The sequence below is a fragment of the Pectinophora gossypiella genome, chromosome 14 (genome assembly GCF_024362695.1).
Source record: "Pectinophora gossypiella chromosome 14, ilPecGoss1.1, whole genome shotgun sequence".
Lineage (NCBI taxonomy): Eukaryota > Metazoa > Arthropoda > Insecta > Lepidoptera > Gelechiidae > Pectinophora > Pectinophora gossypiella.
In genome coordinates, this window is record NC_065417.1 from 2,866,295 (window position 1) to 2,878,455 (window position 12,161).

General features: G+C 35.2%; 1 protein-coding gene across 1 annotated transcript in view; it reads left to right on the forward strand.

Annotated features, from left to right (window-relative positions):
- The first annotated feature begins 255 nt into the window (after positions 1-255).
- Positions 256-12,161, forward strand: part of LOC126372461 (E3 ubiquitin-protein ligase RNF144A) — a 165,872-nt gene continuing 153,966 nt past the window's right edge. The window contains exon 1 of the mRNA XM_050018232.1: positions 256-760. The gene's annotated coding sequence lies outside the window, so the exon portion shown is untranslated. The remainder of the gene's footprint in view (positions 761-12,161) is intronic.

The following is a 12,161-nucleotide window of genomic DNA, read 5'->3' on the forward strand; positions in this document are numbered from 1 at the left end:
AACTTCAACTTTATTGTTTATAGCAACCGCAGGTATAACTTAAAATAAAATTAGACGGTGTGCACTAGAATCACGAATCAAACATTACTTTTGTAAATGAGTACTATTGTACTAATTTATAAAAGTAATGATTTAAATCTGTCAAAATTTAATTTATTAACTGGTATCATTCTAACTGTCAGCAACTGTCATTGCGTACTGTCATTTGACAGCTGTATTTTTTTCTTGTTGGCAATATCGTTCCAGTTTCCGATAAATTCGCGTGGTGAAAGATTGTCTGTTGTGTTCCGTGCATTTTTTTGGATTATTTATCGAAATATAATGGTAAATATTCATAGAAATATATAAACGGGTTCGGTACGTTTTGTATATCATAACTTATAAGTTGTATTGGAAAGAAATCTCTTAGTTTCGCATTAAATTTGAAATAATTTGACGTAGATTGACATATCGTTTCGCAAGTAGTTTCCACGGAGAGGTGTTTTATTTGTGTACGTATATTAGCGTGGAAAATATCGGCGAGGATTGTTTTTCGTGGTGATATAAGTGAAAAGTGTTGTTTGTGTCTGACGGAGTTTAAATTCCGTAGTTATAGTGTAATCGATAAGTGCGTGATGTGTACTTAGTGCTAACGATATCCAACTTTGTTTGCTCAGTTCGTGCGAAATTTGTGAGGAATTGGATGTTTGTTTGCAGTGCCTGGTCTGTGTGAGCCATGCTGGCTCGTAGTTTGTACCGTTGTGTCGTCGTTTTTCGGCAGGTGAGTTCACTTTACATACTTTTCAAGTTTAACATTGGCGTTATCGTGTTTTTCCTTTGCCTGTTGATGATAATAATAATCAAGTTTGTCGGGGTATATTTAAGTTTGTTTTTTTTTTTGTTCGAAAATGTTTCGTTGTCATTACAAAACACCTAAAATGCATTTATTTATTTTTAAAACTGCTGATTTGTTTATTACAGCAGTGGTGGTGGGCGTTACTTCTTGTTTTCTTTGCCCAGTTTGTTCTTTATCAGAGCTACATCTAATTAAATGCTAATCACCTTGTCTGTAGAAAAGTTTGTCGTCAGAACAAGTAGAACCAGTCTATTAGAATTTAAAATTTTATATTTATTCACTGGAAATGGAAACAAGTTTTTTATATCTCTAATCTCTATTGTATTTGTAACTGGTAGAGGTGTTTCTTTAAAAAGACCAATGGAATTTTTAGAACACAAATTACTTACATTAGGTATAATAAAAAAAAATAGAAGGAAGATAAAAATAAACATGTTTAGTTATAGAATGTGTAATATAATATTAGGTGAATTTAAAAAAAACAAACAATAGATACATATTTAATGTCACTGTAAAAATAAAATAATCCTAGTTAAATTCTTAAATATAAATTACATTTTAAAGCCATTTATTTGTATCCACTTTATTTCTGTAAATATTTAAGTTATGAATTGTTGTTGGTAGGTACATATTTTTCGTTTGATATGATATATTAATGACCACCCAGAGTACTTGAGAAGTAAATATTGTTCTTAAAATTAAACACCATTTACAAGTAGAGTAAGAAAAGTACTTACATACTTAATGAGTGTCCAAAAAATGCCAAAAGTGTTCTAGATAAAAATTGTAGATATAATAAAAATGCTAGTTAAATAAAAAAATGGCACCTGTGTGAAATTGAATTTGAACATTCCATAGAACCCATCAAAAATGAACAGACGGACAGACAACAAAGTGATCCTATAAGGGTTCCCTTTTACATTTTGAGCTTTGGAACCCTACAAACAAAAAAAAAACATGGTCTAGCTAGCTATTTTCCTGACATTACATAAAGTAAAAAAAAATAATATGGCTCACCCGTCACCACCTACATGTTGGTCTAACAGAAAGCTTGGTGAAGCATGGGTGAGTTTATCATGCAATGAATGTACCTCTGACTACCCCAATTGGGAATATAGTCATGACTTTTGTTATGTTGTGCTATAAATCTAGTACAATCAAATTAATAAAATTAGGTATTCAGAATTTTCCACAAGCCACATTACCATAAGCAACTTAGTGAGTCAAGACAACAAAATGTTTATGTACTTAAATTCGGCGAGCGAACAAGAAAGCCGTTCTTCCGCCTGTCGCGGGCACTTTCACTGGCGCCTGCGGCTACTTTCCCTGCGCCGGCGCATCCGACGCGGGTGCCCAGCCTATTTTATTACACTACCACATTTCAAGGGACCATTTCAAGAGGTCTAAGTTAGTGCAGCGCTATTATAGTATGGCGAAATCGGGACCCTTACTCCTCAAGTCTCCCTGGGCCCTTGAAATCATGTAGTGTAAATAGAGCCATTAACCTTCGCAGCGTATGCTTCTAGTTTAGGTAATTCAATTTATTTTATTTTAGTTTATTTAATGTGACGATTATTTTATTATTCTTAAGGGGTACTTAAAAATACTACCAATAAGAAACAGAAACTGTAAAGAGTCAAGTTTTAAAAATCTTAAATCTAGGCGGATCTAAATTCTTAGTTAAATATTAAACTGATAATTAAGGCAAATAAAAAAGATGGAAACCAGATTTTTCTATCCCTACGTTTTTTTTGTTAAACTATTAACTTAATACTCTTTTTTATCTATAATATTATACCCTTGTTAACTGCTTAGGGACTAAATAAATGATCTAATCAATTATAGAAGTGATCAAATAACAATTCGTTTAAATATCATATAACCTTAGTCATTAACATAATTTATTAATTTATTTTACACGTGATATAATGTGGTTTATGCAATTTTGAAAGATAAGAAAGAAAGATGTATTTATTATTTCGGGATGCCACATAAGCAGTAAAATACAAACATTCTTGTTATTTTTATAATATTGGACATTATTAATTTTTGATGGACTAGCTTAAGCATGCGATTTGGCCTTATGAATTTCGACTTTCTGTATGTCGTCTTCCTTGTGCTTAACACGGTATAATTTATCTTACATTACATCGCGCACTAAGTTAAGTCTGTACTTGAAAAGTACATATCATCATCCCCCTAGCGTTATCCCGTTTTTCACATGGTCCACTTAGGTAAGTGGTTAGTAGTAGTAGTTAGGTAGTGGTTATTTTCAGGTTATGTAGGTACATAACCTGAAAATTTAACATGTCCTTATAGTGACTGCCTGTCCAGTACAGGTTAGGTCACGTACCTCAGAAACGCATTTATCGGGAATGTGGATTTCCTCACGATGTTTTCCTTTGTCGCTGAGCATGTGGTAATCATTTACGATCCAAAGACGAATTCGAAAGTCATTGCTTTAGGCGCGTGCTGGGATTAGAACCGGCGACCTCACAGTGAGAATGAAGCGTTCTTCCAACTGTACTACCAAGGCTACTGACTTTTAAAGTGTGCTATTTGTTAATCCAGTGCTTAGATATTACTACCAAATCTCATCGAAATGCGTTCAGTCGTTTAGTCGTGAAACTGGACCCCCGAAGGACGTAATATACGATCCCGACGACCCGATTACTCTAGCCATAGAGGCAGCCAATCAGCTCGCGACACCAAACACTTCAGCACCCCGATACTGACCCCGCCGGCGTGGTCGACGATTTCCCACATTCAGCGCTTATCGCTATCGACCCACTAGGGTCGATTAATTCTTTCAAATATTTTTCCTCTCAGACGACGCCCTGAGCCGAGGTTCGCGCCCAACTGGGCACCCTCAGGCCTGTTGTCTTAAACGTTGTACCGGGTGAGAGCCTTCAGCGCTCCCCATTTGTCCGGCCAAGTAGTTAATGCCATCTGCGGCAAATCTACAATAAGTCACGTCAAAAAAAAAAAAGAAAAAAGAAAAAAAAAACTGGACCAACAAAGAAACATACGCGTTGATAACATTAATACATACATGATATACAATCAACTGTATAACTGTGTTTTCTACTTGGTACAACAATAACATAAGCTCACAACTATATCCCAATTGGCGAAGTCAGAGGTACAATCAAAGAGCAAAAGTACAGTCACTGAGCCCAGCGAATTATTTGTAAACAGTGGTGAAATTATGAAGCATTAGTTGTCATAATTGTGTTTTTGGTCTATTACAAAAACGACACGTAACCAGCAAGTCTTAAGTGCAACCTTTACTTACTTTACAAGAAACTGGACTTTTGCACCTTATCGTACATAAGACCACGCCTATTTCCCATCGGGGTCGGCAGAGACCACGGAATTCGACTTACTACGATCCTAACACACCACTTTCGCATAATATTAGTGTGATAAGTTAATTGATTGTCGTTAAGCTGTATTACATAACACAAGGCTTGACCTTACGAAACGTATTTTATCGGACAAGGAAATAAGATAAGGTTTCAATTAACTATCGAAACTATATTTCAATTTAAATTTATTTTATTCTTAATTAACTTATAACACATATATAGTGGTTGTAGTTATTCAAGATAATTTATTTATTTAGAAAAAAACAGTTTTACTACTGCTCTAACGGAACAATCCAATGTGTACAGTAAAAAAGAAAAGAAAATTAAATTTTTTTTTCACTGCACTGCGATCTGCCATCGATTTGAAAGTCTTTGTCAGATGGTTTATGGAGGTATCAATGTTAGTTTGTGTGCGTGATAGGTTTTTTTTTCTTTTAGCGTTAATAGGACTATGTTTTACTTAAATTTGATATATATATATATTTATTTTTTTAGTCTCTCAGGGAAAGTATATTCCATCATTTCACACGTCTTATCTGATGTACGTAGCTGCAGCATAAATTCAAATAATAATAAACTCTTTGTGCAGTCTTTCGATACTGGTTTAGATAGCACTTTCCCTTTCTCTAACTTGATATGCATATTACATAATTATCTTTTGTAGTAACTTTTCGCTGCAGTAAAAGTTTTTATTTAGATTTGCCGCAGATGGCATTAACTACTTGGCCGGACAAATGGGGAGCGCTGAAGGCTCTCACCTGGTACAACGTTTAAGACAACAGGCCTGAGGGTGCCCAGTTGAGTGCGAACCTCGGCTCAGGGCGTCGTCTGAGAGGAAAAATATTTGAAAGAATTAATCGACCCTAGTGGATCGATAGCGATAAGCGCTGATTGAGGGAAATTGTCAACCACGCCGGCCGGGTCGGTATCGGGGTCCTGATGTGTTTGGTGTCGCGAGCTGATTGGCTGCCTCTATGGCTAGAGTAATCGGATCGTCGGGATCGTATATTATTACGTCCTTCGTGCAGTAAAAGAAACTAGTGTGCATTTAGCTGCCTAACATCGTGATTGAAGGATAGAATAGAGTAGAATAGTAATCGTTTATTATAAAAGGACGCCATATACAAAGACAAGACAATAACATCACTTAAAACTTTTCACAAAACAATTTGGTACAAAAAGCATAGAGGATGTTCATTAGAACGATCGTAAGGTGGTGGTGGACGTCCTGAGGTAAAAGGGCTTCACTCAGCACAAGTCGCGGCGTGAACCACGAAGCTGGTATTATGTGGACCCTGCTGGGTGAGGCACGGATGTCGTGTTCCATAAATATACGTTAATATCCATCACACCATAGGCGATGGGCTGACCACTTCGGCCCTCAGAGATTTTATAGACGAGAATTGTAGTTTCCTAGGTCAAAGGTACATTATGAAATTAAGCGTGCGCTTAGCAACTACCGTCTATAATTTATCTGAGTCTATATATAATATATCGTTTATCGAACATAGAGATGTACAATTTTACAATAAAAAAAAAACAGACAACTATAATTCAAATTCAAAAATATCTTTATTCAGTAGGTAACATAGTTACACTTTGAATCGTCAATTTTACATAACGAACGTCTTATCCGCCTAAAACTACTGCAGCTTCTCACAACCTGTATAGCCGGGGAAAAGAAGCTGCAAGAAAAACCTCGGCACAGGGCCCTAGACGTTCTTTAAAAAAATAAAAATAAACATAAAATATTGGTATACAATTGAGTAATTTAGCTGCCTAATATCAGTTCTCAGACAGTTAATCCCATGCATTCATATCTTCTAAATAATCACTAACTTTATAATAACCTTTTTTGTAAAGTTTTTGTTTAACTACTGTCTTAAAACAGTTGAAAGGCAAATTCTGAATGTCAATGGGGATCTTATTGTAAAAACGTATACATTGCCCCTTAAAAGATTTAGTAATCTTATGTAATCGACTGACTTGTAAAGCAAGTTTATTTTTGTTCCTGGTATTAACAATGTGCCGGTCGCTATTTTTTGCAAATAATCCCATATGTTTTTTTACATATATTAAGTTTTCAAAGATATATTGTGATGCCAAAGTTAAAATATTAATTTCTTTAAATTTATTTCTAAGTGACATCTTGGGTCCCAATTTGTAAATCGCCCGAATGGCTCGCTTTTGCAGAACAAAAATGCTGTTCATATCTGCAGCATGACCCCACAGCAAGATGCCGTACGACATTAAAATGACCCATTGCTCTAGATATGCGGCGGTGCCTTACTTGTCTTAGACTGTTGTCTTAAATTTTTTACCGGGTGAGAGGCCTCAGCGCTTCCTGTTTGTCCGACCAAGTAGTTAATGCCATTTTCGGCAAACCTACAATAAGTCACGTCGAAAAAATAGTTAATATACTGAGTGGCTATTTGTAACAGTACGGCTTAACCAGAGCTGTGGTGGGTACCAGTGCATATCACCCACATCGACCGCTCGGGGCTATTACTCACGGCTCCACCCCATGAGGGTTTGCCGGCGTGAGTTTATCTCCGATAGGTGTCTCAATTTGTCGACTATCAAAGGAAACATCATTATTAGTTACCTCATTCGTGTGTCGAACTTTGTAACCTTATTGGTTAACATCCTCCATCGAAATTCATTCTTATTTCGACATAATCATAGCATGAATAGAATAGAAATAGTTTATTATAAAATGACGCCACACACAAAAACAAGACAAGAATCATGGTCTGAGTCATCTACCGCAGTATTTACGATGTCACCAACACCCATACGTACTCGTATGGCTGATTTTGCGTACTTGTACGGGAGTGTAAGTGACATCGTAACGAAATACTGAGAGAGAAGGTTCGGCTCATTATTCTGAGTTAATATCTAGTGAAATTTCTATCGCAAAAGTATAGAATTTAAAATAAAACATGAATTTGCGACGGGAAATTCTACTTGATATTTACTCAGAATTTCATTCCCATTGACATTCAGAATTTGCCTTTCAACTGTTTTAAGACAGTAGTTAAACAAAAACTTTACAAAAAAGGTTATTATAAAGTTAGTGATTATTTAGAAGATATGAATGCATGGGATTAACTGTCTGAGAACTGATACTAGGCAGCTAAATTACTCAATTGTATACCAATATTTTATGTTTATTTTTTTTTTTTAAAGAACGTCTAGGGCCCTGTGCCGAGGTTTTTCTTGCAGCCTCTTTTCCCCGGCTATACAGGTTGTTAGAAGCTGCAATAGTTTTAGGCGGATGAGAGGTTCGTTATGTGAAATTGACGATTCAAAGTGTAACTATGTTACCTATTGAATAAAGATATTTTTGAATTTGAATTTTGAATTTGAAATTTGAATTTGAAATTTGAATTTGAAATTTGAATTTGAAATTTGAATTTGAAATTTGAATTTGAAATTTGAATTTGAAATTTGAATTTGAAATTTGAATTTGAAATTTGAATTTGAAATTTGAATTTGAAATTTGAATTTGAAATTTGAATTTGAAATTTGAATTTGAAATTTGAATTTGAAATTTGAATTTGAAATTTGAATTTGAAATTTGAATTTGAAATTTGAATTTGAAATTTGAATTTGAAATTTGAATTTGAAATTTGAATTTGAAATTTGAAATTTGAATTTGAAATTTGAATTTGAAATTTGAATTTGAAATTTGAATTTGAAATTTGAATTTGAAATTTGAATTTGAAATTTGAATTTGAAATTTGAATTTGAAATTTGAATTTGAAATTTGAATTTGAAATTTGAATTTGAAATTTGAATTTGAAATTTGAATTTGAAATTTGAATTTGAAATTTGAATTTGAAATTTGAATTTGAAATTTGAATTTGAAATTTGAATTTGAAATTTGAATTTGAAATTTGAATTTGAAATTTGAATTTGAAATTTGAATTTGAAATTTGAATTTGAAATTTGAATTTGAAATTTGAATTTGAAATTTGAATTTGAAATTTGAATTTGAAATTTGAATTTGAAATTTGAATTTGAAATTTGAATTTGAAATTTGAATTTGAAATTTGAATTTGAAATTTGAATTTGAAATTTGAATTTGAAATTTGAATTTGAAATTTGAATTTGAAATTTGAATTTGAAATTTGAATTTGAAATTTGAATTTGAAATTTGAATTTGAAATTTGAATTTGAAATTTGAATTTGAAATTTGAATTTGAAATTTGAATTTGAAATTTGAATTTGAAATTTGAATTTGAAATTTGAATTTGAAATTTGAATTTGAAATTTGAATTTGAAATTTGAATTTGAAATTTGAATTTGAAATTTGAATTTGAAATTTGAATTTGAAATTTGAATTTGAAATTTGAATTTGAAATTTGAATTTGAAATTTGAATTTGAAATTTGAATTTGAAATTTGAATTTGAAATTTGAATTTGAAATTTGAATTTGAAATTTGAATTTGAAATTTGAATTTGAAATTTGAATTTGAAATTTGAATTTGAAATTTGAATTTGAAATTTGAATTTGAAATTTGAATTTGAAATTTGAAATTTGAATTTGAAATTTGAAATTTGAAATTGAAATTTGAATTTGAATTATGAGGTGAATCATTCCCCTCAGTATTCGTTACGACTTACGATGTCACTAAACCCTGTAATATGTATACAAATTTCCACCTTAACAGCTCATTCAGGGATTCATTTCTTAACGCACCTAATTTGTCTGTATTATAAATTAAGGGTTCTTGCATCAACTGTGTTGCAACTAGTTGACTGACACACAGTTGTAACTATAAATTAACCTCGCGTAGAACGTTACTAAGAGTATAGGTCAAGTTGTAGTTAGCCATTCATTCGAAAAGATTATGATTGAAACATTTTTTATCGTCGTTCGTTCGTTGTCGTGTCGTTATCGTCGGAGAAGGCCACGAAAAAGATGGCGCGACGAATTAGACCGCTTTTTGAAACGGTGGCACGAACCAGCTGGGGACAGGGAGGAGTGGAAGAAGGGAAGAGAAACCTTTGCCCTGCAGTGGGACAACGAGGGCTATTAATAATAATCCCGGTTCACTAACCCTCAACCCAATATCCCAGTTCCCTTTGTTTAGGCCTACACGAACTGGGGATTGTTTTTGGGTATACTCCCATAGTGCATACATGGATAATCGCCGGTTGGTGTCACACAACATTTTGATTAAATTGTCTTAAGGGGCCTCTACGTGTTGGCTTCGGCCCCACGTACGCCTTCCAAAAGTCCAGGAGTCCACAGGTCCGAGATATAGAAATGACATACAAATAATAATAATAATCGTCGTTCAACACATAGAAAGAAAGAAAGATATATTTATTACGTCATGCCACAGTAACAACATGAAATACATAACATACCCTTAATAATTGGGTGTACTAGGTTCAAAATAAATTATAAAATTCTGATTACTAAATAAAGACAGATTAACGAAAAGCATTTTCTTTTTTTCTATTTAACTTATTTAAGAATTTTAATCAATAAAAACGTAATAATAAGTCCGACATTTTATCACGTTTTCCTATGACGTCACAGTGCGCTTTTTCATACAATTTCCTTAGCAAATTCGTGTTTTGACGTTTAGTAAAAAGTAACTGATTTGACTAGTTGAAAACTAGCCTATTACATTACCTGACACACGAAACAAAATAATATATTATAAAACATAAAAATTATCAAAAATATAGTCATCTCCCTAGCGTTAGCACGTTTTCACAAGGTTCGCTTACCAGACCTGAATATATGACAGGTGGGGTTTTATACAGAAGCGACTGCCTGTCTGACCTTCCAACCCGCGAAGGGAAAACCAGCCCAATACAGGCTAGGTCACATACCTCCGGAACGCATTTCTCGAGAATCTGGGTTTACTTACGATGTTTATGTCTTAACTACTGATATTATAGGCCCCGATTCCTGCAGACACCTCCTAATTTTACTTTAAGTTATACCTGTCATCTTCTTATTCGCCGAAAAGGAAAGAGACGGATGATTGACAGTCATAAATTTTAAGAAGAATGAGTAAATGAATGAATAACTCGGGCGAATCAAAAAGTATTGCGCTGGTATGCAAACCGTTTGACGTGTGCTGTCAACTTAATTCTGTCGGGTTATTGGCCGATGTAAAATGTTTAGACGGTTGTTTTAGATTTCTGCTAAAAATTTTCGTATGTTCCATAAATTTTATGCCTGTCCCTTTCCTTTTCGGCGGATAAGAAAATGACAGATATAACTTAAAATAAATTTGCACCATATTTTGCAGGAATTAGCACCATAATGTGTACGTACAGCTGTAAGTGATCTATCTAATAAATAAATAAGGACTGTCTCACAAAGTGACTTCGACAATGAATCGAACCTCGACCTCCACCGAGTCTAAGGATCTTAGAACGCCAATATTTCCATTCCATTAGTGTAAAACAACTTTATCTCCATAATTGAGTACTGTATCTTTTCAGACGTAGTTTCAAGTGGAAAGAAAATCCTGAACGAAGCTCGGAAAATCCGCTTAGACTAGGTGGCTCCACAATACTAACAGATTTGTGCAAAAAATTGGACGCTCGCCAACTACCCTCTGTCCACATAGTAATCTGTTAAGAAAAGCAACTCGTAACTGAAGGCTTCGGGTTCCAATTTCATTGTGATTCACGATTCAGTGTGCGTGGTGTTATATTACGGTTTTTCTATCGCATGAAGATTTTTGTGTTTGTTTTCTTCCCAATTTTATAATATGACGCCTGTTGAGCGCGTACGGTAAAAAATATCACGAAAGCAAAAACATTTTTGAACGGATTTATTGCAACCAAAAGAACACTGACATTGACATTTTAAAAAACAATAGAACGTACAAGTATGACAATATAAGTATTAATATAAAAGAAATAAAACTAAGGACGACCAAGGAGGCCGTCGTTAACACTCCCCACCCTAGTGCGCTAGCACTCATAAGTAGGGATTTTGGCGATACGTGCCACAGAACGCTTTAGCAACCCAGACCTTGTCCGCACTGTCACCATCCTTACCCGGCCGTCCTTGCCTGGAAATATTTGTTCAATGACGCCTTTTAGCCACAAGTTGCGGGGTGCATCAGGGTCAACAACTACAACGAAATCACCTACCTCCAGCGAAAGCCGCTCTTGACCCCATTTCCGACGTGGCAACATATCGGGTAAAACTTCGCGAACCCATCGATGCCAAAACATGTCCGCTAACCTTTGCCCCTTTCGCCATTGCTTCCGCAGAAATAAATCCGAGTCGTCAAATGCTCCGTGGACAGGTAAATTGGAAGAACTGCCTAAGAGGAAATGGTTCGGCGTCAAGGACTCTGAGCTGCCGACTTCGACAGAGACGTGCGTTAAAGGACGACTATTGACAATGTTTTCCACTTCTGCCAATAACGTTAAAAGAACTTCATCCTTAGGGGCGCGCTCCTTCAAAACTACCTTCAGTGAAGTTTTGACACTTCGTATAAGCCTTTCCCATGCCCCACCCCAATGGGGACTGAAAGGGGGAATAAACGTCCATTGAACTTCATTGTTAAGGGCCTCAGCTCGTAGACCTTCTTCGTCGAGCTGTGCTATAGATCTTCGCAGTTCTACGTCCGCTCCTCGAAGGTTGGTGCCGTTATCAGAGTAAATATGCGCAGGCCATCCACGTCGGGACGCCATTCTGCGCAGTGCCATGATCAAGGAGTCGGTGGTGAGTGAGTGCACGATTTCGATATGAACCGCACGAACAGTAAGGCAGGTAAACAAAACGCCGTAACGTTTTTCTCGGTGTCTGCCTACAGTGACTTCCATGGGTCCAAAAAGGTCGATACCACAGAAAGTAAAGGCGCGCTGATGATGCGCCATGCGTGCCTGCGGCAAGTCACCCATTCGAGGCACCCGCGGGGTAGCCTTTCTTATCCTACAGAACATACATTGAGACGCAACATTTTTGA